This window comes from Lepidothrix coronata, unplaced genomic scaffold, assembly GCF_001604755.1.
Source record: "Lepidothrix coronata isolate B3197 unplaced genomic scaffold, Lepidothrix_coronata-1.0 Scaffold41, whole genome shotgun sequence".
NCBI classification, from domain to species: domain Eukaryota; kingdom Metazoa; phylum Chordata; class Aves; order Passeriformes; family Pipridae; genus Lepidothrix; species Lepidothrix coronata.
In genome coordinates, this window is record NW_016690221.1 from 1,978,662 (window position 1) to 1,997,694 (window position 19,033).

At 51.3% G+C, this 19,033-nt stretch overlaps 1 protein-coding gene across 4 annotated transcripts in view; it reads right to left on the reverse strand.

Annotated features, from left to right (window-relative positions):
* The window catches only part of ELFN1 (extracellular leucine rich repeat and fibronectin type III domain containing 1), a 102,766-nt gene extending 85,201 nt beyond the window's left edge, over window positions 1–17,565 (reverse strand). For 2 of the 4 annotated variants that reach the window (XM_017813652.1, XM_017813655.1), the window contains exon 1: window positions 16,858–17,085. The gene's annotated coding sequence lies outside the window, so the exon portion shown is untranslated. Of the gene's footprint in view, window positions 1–14,790; window positions 14,812–16,857; window positions 17,086–17,475 lie in introns of those variants that run through there. The other 2 variants (XM_017813654.1, XM_017813653.1) reach the window with 2 other exon arrangements.
* Between the last annotated feature and the right edge of the window lie 1,468 nt (window positions 17,566–19,033).

Consider the following 19,033-nt stretch of genomic DNA (forward strand, 5'->3'; position numbering starts at 1 on the left):
CACCCTGAAAGCCTGAGAGCTGTAACAAAAGAGCAAATTCCAGCTCAGAGCATCCCTAACCGAGGCTGCCGCAATCCACAGCCCAGCTCCGCAGCTCAGGACCCACGGGCATTTTCTGCAAGTAGTGAGGAACCTCAAAGGTCTTCTAATGTGATCAATCGCAAAAAGCCAGAAATGGCAGAAAAAGAACTCTCTGTCACCCTTGTCTTTGAAAATAAGGACTCCCACCAACCTCCCAGCTCTGCAACACCGAGCTGTCTTCTCTTGTTCCAGTCTGCACCCCTATCATCACAGCAAGAGCAGGTTTGCACAGCGACCTGTGTTGCAGCAGTCATGAGATGGCAATAACCCACTTGACTCCAAGAGAAAGTCTGCATTTCCGAATCTGTTCCTTGCTCTCTTCCTCCTTTGGAAAACGCAGCTCCTTACAATCTCACAGGAGCATGAGCTGAACAAAAGTCACAGTGGGCCCATCCCTAATGAGTTCTCATGGGACAGAACTGTCCATGTGACCAGGTTACACTCAGCTCACCTCCCAGAAGCAGCATCTGCTCCCATCACAGGTGCTCCATCAGCACCAGGAGCAGGGCTGTTTCTGCCCTGAATCCTCCAGCTCTTCAGCAGGACAAGCAGAGTGGGGAGCCACTGGCTCCAGCAGAGACTCACGTGTCAGAAGGGCACGTGTGCAGGCACAAAGCATCCCTCGCACACCAGCAGCTTTCCCTCTGGCTCGGCACATCAGCACTGGTGGTGAATCACATTTCCTTTGTATTTCACTTGAAGGAACAGGGAGGAAGAGGTATTTCACAGAGGAGAGTCACAGAGAGGCCCACCTTGGAAAATAGGCTATTTTTGGTACTATAATCCCTTTCCTATGGAAAAGAGGGAGGCTCAAGAGACTGATGGAGCTGCTGAAACCCACAGAGGAATCTGGCAGCAGAGCCTGGAGCATAATACAGGTATCAGGGACCAACAACCAGGGCCAAGATTCATGTGTAAAGACTGTACCAGCCTCAGGACTGAAATCTGTGCTTCACCACCCGCCTGCCCACCAATCCTGCTGTAAGCCATGCCAATACGGGATGCTGCAGAGCAAGAAGGTGACAAGGGACACTGTTTGCTTCCACAGATCTTTCCTGAGCATGCAAAGACCTGGCTCTTCATCTAAGTGCTAATTCTCACCCTTTTTCATCCCATTTTCTTGCAGCTTTTCTACAAATCCAGAATACATTTGAGTGATCAGCACAATGTTTAGAGAGAAAATCGTATGCTACATTTCCGCTTGGCATGATTTTGAAATGGTTAAGCTGCTAAGCCCTGAAAGGGAAGTTTTAAGAATACCGTGAATAAAAGAAGCCAAAAACAAAAATAAACCAGCAGCGGCAAAATTAGAGCATGACATAAAGGAACCGTTTGGATGGATCCTTTTTTCCAGAGAAACAGCTCACGCTGGCTGCTGCTTTCCGATGTCAGGATCTCGGCAGTTGTGTAGCACTGGGACTTTCATTACAACAGCAGAGAAATAGACTGAAAATCAGCGCTAGCACACAGGAGAAGGAGGAAGTTTTCCTAAGGCAGGATCAAACCTCTTACAAGCTTCTCTAAACCGCTGCCTCTGAGGCCCACTTTGCCCATCTCACTCTGCCCCAGCAAGGGAGATGCTATCAGAGCAGGAAGGGGTTGCTTGACACATCCTTGAGTGCTTGTGTAAGGAGAGGCAATGGTCCAGGATGGGGTACTCTAGGAGATACCCTAGAAATGCTTGTATATCCACATTTTCCAGATAAACTCTCCCAAAGAGAAGCAAATCCTGCCCCAGTCTGTGGCTCCTTCATGCAACCCAATCCCCATGGTACTGGTCCCTCTAAGGACAGTCAGGTTCTGCCTAGAGCATCCAGAGGACAGAGGGGACTCCCCACCTTCACCCAGCCAACTTGAGTCACACAACACAGTGACAGCTGTGTGGCCCCTCTGTCCTCTGTGTCACTCAGAGGTCCCTCCTGAATTATGCATTACTTTGCTGCTGTGCACACTGACTCGGTGACTTACTTACACAGCCAGCTACTGGGCTGAAGGACACAGCTCCAATCACAATCATTTTAGACTGATTTTTGTCATAAAATGTGATACAATGCTGGATCAAAAGACCTCCCAGAATCCATATATGACAATGTCCCACTCCAGCAGTGACATAAAGCATTAAGGTAATGACAGTGCCAGTGGCATTCATACCTGCTACTTTTAGGTCCACCCAAACCAGTGCAGCTGGGCGGAACAAGGGCTCTTTTTTTCCATCTCCAGCCTCCCCTGAGTCGCTGTGAAGTTTTCACTATTCAAAAAGTTCTTGCAAGAGAGCTCTCTCACCTGGGAGGGTCTGGATCAGAGACCAGGTTAGGTCACCAACAGAGGTAATGGGGGGAGAAACCTCATTCCCCAGCACTTCACATCTGTGCACATCTCTGCAGAGGTCAAGCATGCTCTGGATAGGGCATCTCCTGTCCAGTTCTGTACACTGACCCAGCTTCAGCTGGGCACGATAAAGAAAATGAACAAACAGCCAGACATCCCCTGCAACTTCTGCAGCTCAGATCCTCCCCTGCCTTTCTGAAGTGCCACAGGATCTTGTGCTGGGTCCACAGTCACAGGATGAAACCTGTGACCCCCAAATCCCTCTGCTCCCCCAGGGATGCAGGGACCTGAGCAGTCAACCCACCATCTCCATCCCTCCTGGGAGGCATTCTAAGACTCGCCTAGACCAAGTCAACACCAACCTGGTTCACCACTGGCGAAAGTCCTGCCTCAAGGGAGAAACTGGGCTGCAGAGTTCCAGAAATCCCTTGTGCCAGTATTTCTGAGCCCCACCAAGTGATCTTCTCTTCTGTGTTTCATCCTCCTTCACAATCTTGACACTGCAATTCCTCGGGAAAGCTCTCTGTCTCCACAAGCAGAGAATCTCATATGTGAAGTATTAACAAAACCCTGGGATTTCATTTTTATTGAAAAACCAAAGCCCCCCCTGCACACGCCCCTTCCCTGATGACAAACAGCATCTCTGTAGCTGTGAGTTACCCCTGAACCACAGCACGGGCAGGAACAGGCAGTGAGATGGGGTAGAGCACGTGGTGACCTGCAGAGGACTTGGGCTGAGAAACCAGCACAACAAATAATTACTTCATTGCAAGTCAAGGGGCAGCACTTCCACAAGGAGGAGAATTTTACTCTGCGCTGGTGTTTATATTGCAAATTGCTTCCACAGTGCTGTTTCAAGGAGCCCTTGCTCCTCACTGGCATTCAGACATCCCCAGCCTCCATCAAGGAGACAGGCCTGGCAGCCTCATCCCAGGGCACTACTTTCAGGCAGGGGGAATAATTCCTTTGGATAAGGTGGGTAACAGCACAGTGCTGCTCGTGCTCAGGGATGCACCCAGACACGGACTGCTAGTGTGCGCGAGCTCAGAGATCCCTTTGTCTATCAACCTTCCTCCATCCTATTTCCAAGTGACCTAGTGGGATTCATGGGAGCTGGATCTTTAGCTGTCACACAGAATAATACCTGAACAAGCACATACCTCCTTCTTCCCTCATCTGAAGTGCCTTGTTATCAAGTGCTAAGTGTCTTTAAAGAAATTACTATGCAAGTGTTCCTGCTGCAGCAGCACAAAATAAATGAGCACAGGGCTCATCTGTGGGCTCCACTGTGGGTCAGCAGCATGATGAGGAAAAGGCTTGTTTCAGTTGCTGGCGTTTGGCATTTGCAGCAGCATGCCTAGAGCACAGGACAGCCACAGAAAAAAAGCATCTGAGTTAACTTTCATGCCACACACCTTCCTGGATGCCCTACCCATCACAGGCCAGGCGTAAAATCCTCCTACCAGCCCTCTGTGCCACCCCAGCATGGCAGGGCAAGGTGGCAGCACCCAGCTCTGTCCCCAAGGTGGGGAAGGCTCCTATGACACTGCACAAGCCACCGTAGCCCAAAGCAACCCTTTGGCTCCTCTCAAACACATCAAGTATTCAGTCCTCAGCTGCAGAGCTGGGAAACACCAGGAGAGCCTGGAAGACAAGCAGTTGTGTTATCAGGCATTCATCATCAGGAATGAGAGCACACAACTCAACACAAGTGTCCTCCACAGGCTTCAAGGGCACACACACATTGAAATTCCCAGCAGATTCAGGGCTCTTGTTTGCACTTCCATCACAGCCACGGCCAGAAAGCTCTGAAGGCTTTCCAGGCAAACCCAGGAGTTCCACTAAGACTGGCAGCCTTGGTTTTCACCTCTGCAGTGCTTTGTGGATGCTCCCGGGAGAGTGATGGATGGATTTTAGCTATTTATGAATTAGAAGAGTAGTTTACATATTTTAAATGAGAAGACAGAGAAGATTTTGCTCAGAACAAGGGTTTTTTTTTTTCTAAGTTGTTCTCCTAATCATCAGTACTTCTTGCCACGATGAACAACTAGACAATTCAGTCATGTTACCTTGGTTGTATCGTGGCAGGCAGCTAATCCTGTTGGTCATAAATCATGTCCCTTTCAATCTCCATTATATAAGAAGAGCAAATTTGTTATGATGCATGTGTCATTACACACCAATGCCTTTCCATTATCATATAACTGGATACCCCCAAGGCTCATAATTTGCAGTATAATAGCAATTTTTAAAGAACCATTGGTAATCAATAGCTCTCAGCATCCCTGTCAGGATCATTTGCAAAACAAATAACAACACTGATCTCAACCAACTTTACAGAAGGGATATTTAATCCCCATGAACTGCATTATACGATGGATAAGCGAGGAATCCTACACTATGTATCATGTATTTTCCTTGGATTAAATATCACTTCAATCAATGTTGCTACCAGCTGTACAATGCTGTCTGTGTTTTCACTAAGTAATTCTGAAGTATTGTCTTACAAATTGACATTAGCTATGTGCAGGGCACCAAAACCACACGGCAGCTTTGTGGGGTGTGAGGAGGGGGCAAGGCCAAGGGCAGAGCTGATGTGATGCTCGCAGGGAGCACCCGGCAGCAGGCAAGGCTGGGGGCACAGAAGGCTGCTGGGGACCCCAAAAACAGGGCACTGCTGTGCTGAGGGGTCACAGCAGATGTTTAGCATGGCCACGACCATTGCCCACGGCTGGGTGAGCACAGATGGTTCTCAGCCCTGTGCTTGCAGGGGTGATGCTCCTTCCCAGCGTGGGTTTGCTCTGCAGAGCTCTCCAAGGCACAGATCTGCCCTCAATACCAGAATACCCAGCACAGCCTCCACACCAAAATCAAATCACTGGCAGAAGGAGGTGCTGTTCTCAGTCCCTTGTCACCACAGAGCCGGGGTTTAACCAAGTTACTACCTGTGACTCTACAAAAGCACTAGGTAGTATCATCTAATAAGACGTTCAGCCATCTGCCTAATTAGCTGACAGACCTTCAGGACAACAAACAGAGGCTCGATTTTACTTATTGCTTTTCCTTTAGCATGTACTGACAGAGGCCGTGTCCTGTGTCCCGGCCATCCCTGCCCTGGCTGAGGTCAGTCTGTCTCAAGCCCATCCCCATTCCAGGCCCTAACAACCTTTAATGCAGCTTTTACATATAAAAATGGAGACAGAAGCAGCTGACCCAGCAGGACCCTGAGCTACTAGTACAGGGAGAGGCACTCACAGAGACAGCACCGGCCCCAGGGGATGCACCACAGCCCTGAGACAACCCAGCAGATCCAGCCCGGGGCTGCCTAATGAACATCTCCCAAGTCAGATTAAAGCCACTGTGACTGTGCTTCAGCAGCCTCGCCATTCACTGGCCTGAGTTACCTGTTGCAAGGCCAAGAGCTGGCCAGCACCTGCACCTTCCCTTACAGATGGCTTTCCGAGGCATTAAATCCACATTTAAATTTTCTACTCAGTTCTGCCTTTTTGGAGCTCTCCAGAAGAGCCGTATCTCACTCCTTACAGCTGGAGACACCTTTAGCAAAATCTTCAGCTCCCACTGATGTGGAAAAATTCATGCATTTCCCTCCTCGTGTAAGCACGGGCCTGGCATTCACGGCACTTCCCAGAGATAAGCCCCAAATCACTCATCACTAGAAACCCCAGGCTTTGGTAAGGATGGACAGAATTGGGATAAAAAAAACCCACCCTTGGACCCTAACTAAATACTTCAGCTGCTGGAGATTATGGAATCCTATTTAGGAACACCAGAGAGCATTTTCCGCAGAGGAAACCTCATCAACCTGACTATAAGAAGCCAGTAAAATTAAAAATTTTAGGAGGAAGAAGAAACCCAGAATCTTTCTTGGTTTGGTACATTTTTAGAGACAAATGCGGTTTAGAAATGGGATTAAATCTGTTGTCCTGGTGGCCCTTCCTGCTCAACAGCACCTCAGCTGGGCTGCACACTCCTGCGAGCTCCTGGCTGCCCCAAGGAAAATGCCATTAAAGAAAATACAGCTATTTTTAAAGCTAGAAGGACAAATTCTCCTCCCAGTTACACCAGTGACCTCGTGACTCTCCACAAGGTTGGGCAGGCACAGCTCTGATTTGGGGCTATTTTGAGCATCCTCCAGGCACCCAGCAGGCAGAAAGCACCGAGGAGCAGGATGAGGCCCTCATCTCCAGATAGTCAGATCCAACCTGTTAAGACAAGGATAATTTTCACCGACTAAAGGGTAAAATACGAATTCCCTGTTTAAATAAAACACTTTAACCAGCACAGCCACTTTCCCTCATATGCACCTGGGCCCAAGCAGGGCTGCTGCTTGCTGGTGCTCCTGCTGCCATCCCTGCTCATTCGTCACACAGGCACATGTAGTACAAACTCATTCAGGGCTCTTCTGCAGATGAAATATTTAAATGGTTTATACTTTGCTATCCCTTTTAAATAAGATGGAACCACCATAAACAGACTTGGGCTGACTTGCTCTCTCCACCACTTTTGTTTTAATATTCTCCCTTGCAATTTCATCAGGCTGCATCCAGCATGATCCGAGAGCTTCACGGGTACAATCCATGCTGGTAAATGGATGGAGACCCCTGGGAAAGTTCAGATGTTGTACAGGGATGAAGAAGAACCTTTCAATTTCCTGAGCAAGCATCAGGGCTACAGCATGGCTGAGGGGATACCACACGTGAAAAGGGATGAAGAGCCTGGACTTTCCCATCTGCATTTGCTGGGATGAACACAACCTGCTTTGCCATTTGACCCAGCTTGTTTGTGTCACTCTTTTTTGGGAGCTGCTGCTCTTCCCCCGACACAGCTGCCACATTTTAGCTGGTGGCGACAACTGTAAAAGCAAGATCCTGGGCCAGCTCTGGCAGACAAGACACAGCCAACATATAATTCTCTGCCAACATGCTGAGACACCACCAAAACCTCCGAGAACATCAGGCTCAGAGGAATTTCTCAGTTCATGTGGTCTGGGGAGGATCCTACCCCAACACTCTGGGGCTTTCCCCCTACTGCCATGCCCAGCTCCCAAGTGTCCCAGGAGGCTGCACACATGCACAAACTTCACTGGCAAACTCAATGGACAATGACTGAGCAAAAGAACCAGGGATTCTACCCAAAATCAACCCTGTGTTCTCACGCTGGAGACCAGGGCACCCAATGCTGCTGGCCCTGGTGCAAGGGGAGAGGGGACACATCCGTGGGCAGGGAGGGAAGATCTCTCCCTTGGACTGCAGAAGCCTTAAGACAGAAAACGCTTACAGCTGTGTACGCATCCATATGCATAAGAGAACAGGCCCTGATCCAGCACACGCTTGCGTCAATCTGCCGTCACCGAGATTTGGGAGAACATTTAAAATTAAACGAAAATTTCCTTGCGCTGCAAAACTAAGGACAAAGAAAGGAAATAAGTCTTGTGGTTAGTACAGGAGCAGGTGTTGAAGGATCTGGTCCCATCAAGGCTCTGGTACCAACACCCCAGATAACCCTGGGCACGTCACTTCACCTCCCAGGTTTACCCACTGAGTGCGTCTGCCAGGTCTCCAGGCATGATCCCACCGTCAGATATAAGGGGCTCTCAGATGGCCACGGAAAACCTGACCAGCTTTGAAGGTTATTTCCCATCTGGTCCTCGTGGCTGGCTCTTTTCACATAGTTTGCAGAAGGACAGGTTACCTTTAACTCAGCAGCTCCAAGGACCCCAAAAGCCCTGGCTTTGAGGAGCTGGTTACAGTCTAAAGCACAGAAGAAAGTCAACATTTGCAACAACACTTCAGATTTTACCTGCTGAAAATAAAGACAACAGCATTTCAAAATAGATGGAGAGAAAAGCAAGATCAATAAGTGACATACACTTAATTCCCAAGACAGCCTCATTAAAATGGATGTATTACTCTGTTCACCACCACACGTAAGAGCTCCAGTGCAAAAGAGAATGTGTTGGCTATGCAATACGATGCTATTTTATGGCTGTTTTGTTAAGATATGAACTGGAATGAACAAAAAAAAATGTAACATGAATTAGTAATGCTTCACTGAGAGGGGGAAAAGCCACACAGAAAATTTGGGGCTTTTTCTTAAAGCCAATGTGAAATTAGAGAACCTACAATCTAGTTCAAAACTGGAAAGGACTTTAATACAGATGAGGACTTTTCTGCAAATCTGTTATGGAATCACAGAATCATTTACGTTGGAAAATACCTCCAAGATCATCAAGTCCGTTCATGAAGCTCAAGATTAACAAACTGACTCACCCAGTAAACAATGAGACAAACATCTCTGAACTTTGATGAGGTCATGATGTTCACTTTGGTTGTAAAGCATTATGGCTGCACTTTATGTCCTTAAGGATCTTTTCCAACCTAAATGACTATGTGGTTTCTTATGGAGCTTTAAGAACTGCATCCCACAGATTTATTTCCCCTTTTTTCTTTACACAGGAAGCAGTTACACAAACTCCACAGCCCGATTTCTTCTCCTGTGTGCATTGGGACAGCTGCTGAAATATGTTGATTTATCAAAGTTTTCCTCTTACTCCTCTGTGGCAGATGTTCTCCAGAAGTAGATGCATCATTCCTGAGCCCAGGCTTCAGCGTTGCCCTGGACAAGGTGAAAAGGAGCCAGGCCAGGTGGGCAACACCGGAGAGGCTCAGTGTGGTGACCATCCCCACCCAGCCTGTGTGCACCCTGCAGTTCCAGCCCCACCTGCCTGCTCAGGCACAGCTCCATCCCATTCCCACCTCAGTGTCCTGCTCCGCTGCACAGTTTGCAAAGCACAGCCTGTTCTTAGCACAGACCAGGGCCCTGCAGCCCCTATGGACAAAGGCTCAAACCCAGACAGCAGATAAGTTCAATGGTGCCATAAAACACAAGAGACAGACTTGAACTCCCAGATTTTAAACACAAGGTGATTTCCAGCAGCTCTCCATTCCCTTGGGCCACACGCCAGACCTTGCAATTCACTACTCAGCACACCTTCCCCAGGAGAAGGTGGCTGAAGTGACATTACTGCAGTGCCTCTCTCCATCCCAACGAGTCAATCAGCTCAGTGACACCAGCAGTCCCATCCCTCGTGCTGCTGACCTTGATGGATGCCCTGTCTGTCACACTCTTGATGTTGTTTGCCCACAGCCTTTGCCCCTGCTGCACCCTGAGCAGGGACAGAATCAGCACAAGGGTTAAGAGGTTTGCTTTCAAGCCATGTCCTTTGGCAGGAGTAAAGCAGAAGTAGGTATTTTTATACCACAAATCAGATGTTCAATACCTTTTTTTAATCAGTGCCCTTTTTAGCATTGCTTTAACAAATTTACGGGGTTTTTTCCTTCTTTTTTCCCCACAATGAAAGCTCAGAAGGGTGAGTGGGAAGTGCCCTTTTAGTGTTGCTCCACATACCCCTGCTTTTACTCAAGCAGGGCCAGGGACAAACTTCTCAGCACAGAGATGAAAATAAACTCCTCAAGTGTCCCAGGCTTTTAACTCGTAACAAGACTGACCAGCTGCCCAGCCTGGAGAGGGAAGGGTTAATTAATGTCACAAGACAAGTCCTTGGGCCACACAATTACCATCTCCTGCTGGAACACCTTAGTGAACCACCAGCATTAATGGAACCAGCACTGAGCTGAAGTCAGGACATTTATCCTCTGACAATACTCTGTTGCAACAACTTTATTTTGATGATAAGGGATGATTAATGCTTACAGCCACTGTCACTTCCTTTGATAGATTTTGGGGCTGTGGAGTGACATTTGCTCAATGCACTGTTCCTGAAAAGCTGCACTCATCGTAGCGTGGAGGAGAGAGATGCTCCACACATCCAGCCATCAGTAACTTGACTCTGCCAGCTGCAGGTGGCCAGGAGAGATACTGTGAGGAATGGGGAGATGCTTATGGAAAGCCTTGACTGGAAAAAGGCTGTGGGGCGAGAGGAAGGTTTGTTAAACAGCCAACATTGTAAGAAATGACAAGAGTTTGTCTTTTCCAGCATAAACAGAAGAGACTATTGGTTACGAACACCACAGCCAAGAGCCACAGCAGACTGTGCTGTTTTCCCACAAACGTGATGGAAGATCAGATCCTGAGCTGAGACTCTTCAGGGCTGAGCTGCAGCCATATCGAGCTCTCACAACTGCTCTTGAAGTCAAAACACATCCAGAAATCAGATTGATCAATCAGTAATACAAGACACAGACAAACGCCTTAACTGTAGCCTTCACTAAATGCAAAAACAACCACCCAACTTGGAAACCTTAATCTTAACCTCTGCACCTCTGAGTTCTCCCCACCTGTAACAGGAGGAAAAGAATTATTTCCCTCACCCAGCTGCTGCAAGTTTCTCCTAATCAATCAGCTCATTAATTCATGCAAAGCATTAGACAGGCAGCAGATGGATGGCTTTACACAATAGTATTTTCTACAGTGAAATATTTCTACTTAATTCTCTGCCAGCACCTGCCTGCCCACTCCCAGCTCACCAGCTCACACAGGGACACTCTCAAGGTCCGGAGCAGCAAGGTCTCCTCTGCACCCAAACAGCACCCGGTGCCACATGGGATTCCCTGGCTGGAGACACCCTTTCCACCAGGATTCTTACAGAACTTGATTTTCCTCATATTTAAAAGCTGTCTCAGGAGCGTAATGATTTCAAATTCACTCCCCGCTGCAGTCAATCAATGGAGCGGCAGCGGCTGCTGATGCCTCGCGAGCAGGCGGTGATGAATGGGGCTTTCGAGGCTGCACCGCTCGCCTCCGAGCGAGAGGAGAGCGTGGGCAGAGGGTGGGGAAGAGAAGCCAAAGCCAGAAACAAAAATTAAAAGGCAGAAACGGGGCGGTGGGTAGAAAAGCCCAAACTGCTCTCTGCAAAGTTGGGACAAGTGTTTATCTGCTCCTGGAAGGCACAGCTGGGAGGGAGCAGCCTTGGCTTGCATTAGTCTCCCTGTTATCATCCTGTAACTTGAATAAACGAGCTAAAACATCTGTTACAGGTAAGTGCTAACCACAAACCAGGGTTTTGCCGAGGACCAGAGCCCTGGCCACCAGCATCTACCCTGCACTCGTGTCCCTGACCCAGCTCTGCTTTCCAGGAGCAGCCGAAGAACAAACGTCCAGGAGCAGCTTTCAGGAGCACATCTTCCCTCCGGACAAAGCAATAAAGGGCACAGCACCTAAGGTGTTATTATTGCTCAGCATTTCCCACGGGGTGACACACAACACCCTGTGCCTCCCCATCCCTGTGCAGCTCCCGGTGCTGGCAGCAGGGAGGAGCAGCCCTGTGTGTTGCTGTCACCCCAGAGGGACACCCATCCCTGCAAGTATCATGAGTTTCCACAGAGGGGGGAAAAAAAAAAAAAATCAAATGCTCAAAAATATCCCCCCTGTTTGGGGGAACCCAAAAGGCCTAATCCTGCCCCAGCGTGCTGCTGCTCAGCATTCGAGAGAAGCTGCTTCACATTTGGGCTCTTTTTCTCCCTCTTCCTCCAATTACAGGGTCCAGTCAGGGCTGTGAGCCCTGTCAGCACAAAAACAAACAAAAAATCCTAAAATGGAAAACTGGCATTCCCAGAGAAGCTGCAGGTTGTGGCATGAGCATCACAGCTGAGTGTTACGAGTCTCGTAAAGCAGAGAGGGGAAAGAGTCAAAAAATGAAACCCACCACACCAGCAAAGTAAAAATATGAGGCAGTAAATTAATGATGTTGCTCCAATTTGAGCAAACACTAATTAAGAATGTGTAATTGAATTAATGCATTATTTAGAAATCCCAGCAAATCCTGAGTGGGGCTCTAAATACATTATAGGGTTCCTTCGACATCACATCTCTCTCATACCTCACTACCCACAGTTTGTTTTACTGTCACCAGGATCTCCAGATTTATTTACATCCTTGTCACTGACCACTGCTTTGCATTTATCCTGTATATTGATATCCTCTCCCCTCAATTCCACACACCCAAGTGCTCCATATGAGGCGGTGATGGCCATTTGATAAGTCATAAATAAGCATAATGAATTAGCTCAGCTTCTCAACTGCTTCCCCTCCTAATGCCTCATAGCCACATGTCTGGGTCTAATTTGTTTAGAGCCTAGAAAAACAACAAACAAATACCTCATTAGAAAATAAATCCATCTCCTAGAAATACATATTTTCAGGTGTCGGTTTGCTCCACATTACACTGGGAAAGTCCCTGCAGGATCTATTCTGGCCCAGAATAGGTTGAGAAACCAGTATCATCACATCATGAAAATAGAGGAAAACGGTATCTCAGGAAAAAGTGGTGAAAAAAGTCAGCCCCTCAAAGGTATCACACCTGTGATGTGCCTGTGAAAGGTCCTGAGATAATGCATTTGCAGCTGGGACTATTTAGGAGTGCTGTGGGTATTTAGCAAAAGGCTTTATATGCATTATTCTTCCCTACTTCTGAGCCCTTCACAGCGAGGGTTAGGGTTCTTACTACCATTTCTAGGAAGAGATAAAAACACACCCAAAAGAAAGAAAGAAATGCAGTGAAATTGTTTAAAACCGCTGAAAACACTTGTCAGGAGAGCAGCACGAGAAAGTAAGGCAGGCAAATCCAAGTTCACTTGCATACATATAGCTCTAGGAAAGGGAAAAAAGGAGCAGCACTAAAGTGCCTTGTACTTAGATATGAGCATACACTGTAGCAAAATCTGCATGCTGTTTATAAAACATATTGGAAGACTTTTCCCTAAAAGATGCCATAGAGAGTATAAAATTTTATTATCTCTGCCTGTCCATTTTACAAAGATATACACAAACAAGTAGCCAAATCTGCCTGCAGTTTAACTCCATTAAATCCAATGAATGAGTTTGGCCCACAAGAAACTCTGCACTTACTGTAATAAAGCTAAAAGCTGATAGCAGCTGATACAGTAAAACACATACATTTCCATACACTTATTCCTGCAGATTTAAAAATACAAATGAGCTTCAGAGATTGCTCTTGTCCAGCTCATAAAGAAACGCTGAAATAGGAAAGGAGAAAAAACAGATCTTGGAGATTTTCCCACTGGTTCCCTTTAAGCATGAAGGAGAGAAGGGTGGGGGAAGCCAGCAGAGTTGTGGTCATTTGGCTTTTCTGAGAGCCCTGAACATATAAAATGTGTGTGTTTAAACAAATGCCTGATGGTTTGCTCCCCAGGTTGGGCAGGACCCCCCACCTAGCAGGAACAGGGGTCACAGGTCTGGGCGCCCACTTCTGCCTCACCAGTCCCCAGGCAGGACAAGGAGCTCAGGCTCCCAGGCAGCAGTGTGGGATGCTCTGCTCCCTGAGGCAGCTGGCCACAATTCCATTTGCAGAGGGCTCTCTTCATGAGCAGCGGTCATCTGGCTTTTGGGTCATCTTGAACCTCACACTGCACAGGGGTCCGTGCCAGGTGGTACAGAGGCTGAGCCCAAATGACAGATTTAAACCTTCCCTGATTGATAGGGTTGGGTTTTTTTTGTTTGTTGAGGCGTTTTTTTAAACACACACAGCTTTCTCTCAGGGTAGTGCCATAACCACATCAACTCCCATCTCCACCTCCCCAGCTTCCAACCGTGTCCCTCCAGCTCCCTTACCCAGACTGATACACCCCTTGCAGTGCCACTTCCCCCAGACTCTCCTGTTCCAGCTCCTCAGAGTGGTGCACAGAGGCTCCAGGTCCCCCTCAACTGGAGCTAACTCTCACAGCTCCTTGCTTTGATATTTTTTATCATTTGTTTCTGTTACAGGGGTGTGTCAGGGACCGGATGACCCTTGTGATAGATACACACGCTCATCACTCCAGCAGCCGAACTATACCACACATATCATTTCACTCTCTTCCTCCTCTTTCTCCACGCTGAGCCCCCGTCACCGCTCTGCTGAGGGTTTAGCGGACACAGGATCAAGGCTTAGGGTCTCCAACCCCTTCACCCCAAGGTCCTCACAGCCCTACTGCTTTCACAGCTCTGCCTCCTCCCTCACCTGCAGTTTGGGCCATGCCTGGCTCCACAGCCGTCCCACCGAGCCCCACACAGCCCCTCTCCTCTCCATCAGCCTCCTCTGGGCCAGTTTGCTCCTGATCATCACACATCCATCTCCCCATACCCAGACACTCAACCCCGGTGCTGTCCTGCCATCAGGCTCACTCAAACCCTTCCCAAGCCCTGAGTTCGTAACACCAAGAAAATCCAGCAGCTGTCCCAGATCATGCCAAACACTGCTCAAGGCTGTCCTCCCTGTTCATACCCCCCATACAACCCCTGCAGTAGTTTCCCCTCTCCTCCACCCTTCACCTCACAGCCTTGCTGGTGACTCCACCAGCTGCCCCCCACAGCCCCAGCACAGCTCAGAACAGCACAGCCTACCTGCAGGAAGCCCCCAGCCCCACATCCTCTCCTCCTGAAGCTCCTCACTGTCCTGCAGCAGCTCCTTCTCAATCCCCTCTTCTCCACGTGGCTTCCCAGTGCCCTTTGGTGAGAAACTATGCAATCCCAGGCTTTTGCTACACCTGGAGCTAACACCAATTCACAGCCAAGTGCCTGCAGCTGGGACTCTGCGGGCGATGCTGCGCTGCTGTGGCTTTTCTCAGCATGAAATCCCAGCCCTGGAGCAGCCGGCAGGGAAACTTGACCCGGACCAGCTTGGCTGGGATGAGCCTGGCTGCTGCTTCCCTTGTCCCTCTGGAACACAGGGCTTCACTGATAAAACCCTCACTTGTCCCAAGCACATGCGTGGGGAAACAACTATAGGAAAAAAATGCCCAAGGATGGGGCTGAGATTTGACAAACAGAGGGGAGAGCTCTGGGCTCTCTAGAGCATGGACCTCTCCATGTCTTGTCCCCATAGCAGTTTCTCCAACCTCAGAGTTACATCCACAGTGACTCGTAAACCTCCGAAGCACTGACCACGTCCTTCTGTTTGCATGCATTGTGCACTCCTATATTTAGCATACGATGGGAGAACAAAATAAATAATCCACAGCTCACAGTAATAAACCTGGCACCTAGAACAAGCCAAAAGCTTGACCTTTCATAGTTAGGCATCCTGACGAGAGGTTAGATCTTGTGTTTTCTGATCATCAAACAGGAAAGCATTAGCCAGACAGAGAGAACAAGCTCTTATCTAGACCTGATTTCTCTCCCCTCCAGGGGATCCTGTAGGATATTTCAGTTCTCTCTTGCTCGCTGTATGACTCTTCCCTCCCCCAGTTGCTTGAAATCAGCCAAATTCACAATCTAATCTGGCCGGGAGTCAAAGGGGAGAAAAATCAAGTCCTAATGCAGTGACTACTTTGAATGGGGAATTGAAGCCAATCAGAAAGGCATTATTGATCCCTGCTCGGAGCACCTCGGTCAGGGAGGGGAAAGCTGCGGGCAGCCGCAGAGCTGCCCACCGCAGCCAGCCTGGGCTGCCCTGCCAGGCCTGCAGCGTTCCCAGCAGAGTTCCCAGCACCCACCTGGGCTGGGAGCCGGCTCCGTCCGGGACGAGGAGAGCACCCACCACCCCTGTGCCAGCACTGGCGAGCAGTAGCCCATGGCATGCACTAGCCCCTGCCGTGGACCAGCCCACGTGTGTGCGAGAGCGTGACCCGTGTGCTACCGACAGCGCTGTGTTTGTGTGCAAACACTTCCAGGGTGCATCGCTGTGGTGTGGGCCCGTCTGCGGGAGCCGGGCTGCTCCATCGGACTGGGTGTGTGCATCAAGGGCTACGCGCGTCAGTGTGGGCCAGTTCTGCAGGAGAGCCAAGGGCAGGCAGCAGTGCTGGGGGTGTGTGAGTGAACGAATGTACCTGTGCCCCCCAGAACCCGCCTGCATGACTCCAGCACAGTCCCCGCGGTAGGCAGGGGCAGGCAATGGGTGGCTCAGCCCGGGCAGAGGGACAGGGGCAGCAGAGAATGGAGAGCAGCCAGGCAGGGCTGGGCTCAGCTCTGGGCATCCCAGGGTGCGATCCCGATGATCCGGCCCGCGTCAGCGCTGGCTACGGGCTCCTCTGCCTTATGTAACCGCGGCAGGGACGGAGCGGCAAAGGGGGACGGAGAGCAAGCGGAGAGGAGATCCCCACTGAACCCAGCAGAAGCTGGATACCCCCGGCAGAGCAACTCTAGATGCCAGGCCGAGTTGCGTTGCCACTGGGCAGGCTGGCCCGGTTCGGGACTGCCCCGGTGCGGGGCAGGTCTGGCCGCCGGTGCCAATCCCCGCCGAAAACTGCCGCCGGGTTCAGCCAGTGGGGACGCGGGGATACCGGGAGAGGAAAGGAGTCCTGGGAAGTCTGGGGAATCCTACATTTTGCAAAGAGGCAGGAGGGAAATACGTCCCCTAAAAAAAACCCCAAAACTGCACGGGGTCCCGGTAGCTCCTGTCCGTCTTGGGCTGTGCCCCCCAACCTGCCATCCCGGGCACTGCGGGGCCGTGCAGCACCGGCACTCCCTTACCTGCCGGCGTCACGTCTGCTGCTGCCTGCCCTGCTCCGGCTCTTCTTCCTCCTCCTCTCCTCCTTCCTCCTCCTCCTCCTCTCTCCCTCTCCCTGCTGCTTGGGGCTCTTTATGGAGATTCATTCATTCATGCCTTCCCATCGGTCCCTCAGCCTTTCCCTGCCTCCCGGAGGCAGAGCGTGTGACGCCTCGCCCCTTTCCAGCCACTTTCTGCTGTCACAGAGCGGCGCTGCCCCAGCCCAGAGGGGCGGCCGGGCTGGGACACGCGTGGGCAGCGCCGGGCCGGGGGAGCGTCCCCCAGCGCGGGGCGAGGGGGTTGGGCGGGCGTGGGCACTGCACCGACCCGCCCTAGGGGGTACAGACCGTCTCCAGCGCCCATCATCGGGGCGTCGGGTCGCCTCCTTTCCTCTCTGCCCTCCGTTCTCCTCAGCCCCACACCGGGCGCTGCCCAACGCCGCTGGCTCCCACCGAGCAGCGGCTGCTGCGGAGAGGGCGCGGGTGGGCTCGCACCCCCGGCCGGTCCCCGAGCAAACCTCGCCCCTCCTTTCTCTCTCTCTGCTCGCCCGCTCTATCCCATCCCAGCCCGTCCTTCCTCCCCCACTCCCGCTGCCTCCGCACCCGCGCCAGGACCGCATCCCGCTCGGCCGAGCGCTGCTCCATCCACGCCGCTGACAGAAGCGCTGACTCAAGCTCGGAGCGGAGCGGCGGAGCCCGACGTGGGGGACCAAGGCTCCGCAGCCACCAGGCATCGTTCCCCTGGCCGGTCCCATGTCCCCCCCTCCCGCCCCGCCCCGGAGAGGCTGCCCCCATGCCGGTGGCCACTCGCTCCTCCAGGTCACTGGTTAAACTTCACCCCTGCTCCAGCCTTCTCCACTGGACCCTCCCTGCCCAGTGCTGCACTTCGGGCAGCTGAGGACACGCTCACGACTCCCGCTGACAACACCCCGCTGCCCACTGCCCCCCGCTGCAGGGCCAAACCCAGGAGGTCTGGGGGAAACTTGTGAGCCCTTCAAGGTGCCAGGCAGCACAGCAGGAGGTGCTGAGGGGGGTATTTTAGGTGCTAAACTCATGCGGATTGCCTCATATCTGCACAAGCACGAAGTTATTCTTTCCAGCTAGACAGGGCGGGAAAATCCGCTTTTTCCCTTTAAAGACACCGTCGGAAATATGAAGAGCAGCTCCCGAGTTTGGGTGCTGCCAGAGCCTTCGGAGCAACAAACCCTTAACTTAGGGTGAAACCCTTTAAAAACCCTTCCTGGAGCGCCCCGCCCGCTCCCGCTGAGCCGCGCCGTTCCCATTGTCGGTGCCACCCCTTTTGCATCGATGCCATCAATTTCTATTAACGATCGCTTTATTCACCGCTGCAAACTTCTAAATATTTAATCCAGCGCGAAACGGCGGCGGAACGCGCGGAGCTGACGGGAGGAGGCGAGTCCCCGGCCGGGGAGGCGGGAACGGCGGCTCTGCCCCGGGGGAGCCTGGTGATGCCGGTCCCCCCCTTCCCCTCCCTCCGCGGGGCTTTCCTGGGGCTGTAAATCACATCCTGGACGTGGTCAGCACCGCAGGTCCCCCCGGCTGCCCGGCCCGGGAAGGCAGGGATGAGCAGCGGTGAGGAAGTTTCTGCCCAGGAAGAGCTGGAGGAGGAAAGGGGGGATGAGGGGAGGCACCCCGACGGGCCGGCATCTCCGCAGCACCGGGACGCGGCTGCCCGTCGGGTCCCGCCACGCACGGAGGGAGCAACCTCGCTCCACAAGGAACGGGACGGAGGCTGGGGACCGCCGGGGTTTGGGCTGATTGGAAGGGTCCTGCCCAGGGAGGAGGGGCTGCCCTCCGCTGCCCTGGCATCCCTGGGTACCACGCACCAAACCCCGCGGCCCTGAGGACCCCCAGCCCCGGCTGATCCTCATTCAAAACGCAACCAAGAAAATTCTTTGGCAACTCCGGCGGCGGTTCAACACCAGCTGCACCGACGGGCGAGTGCCCCAGTCCGACGGGCAGGTGTCCCGGTGCTCCGTGCTCTGCCTGCATTCAGGAACTTTACAGCAACATCTGTCATTATAATTAAAACCGCAACACACCCTCCGGGCAGGAACACGTTCCCGCGTCGTCGTGTGTCCGTTCCCCTCAACCCCCGTCCCCCGCCTTCTCTTAAAAAAAAAAAAAAAAAAAAAAAAAA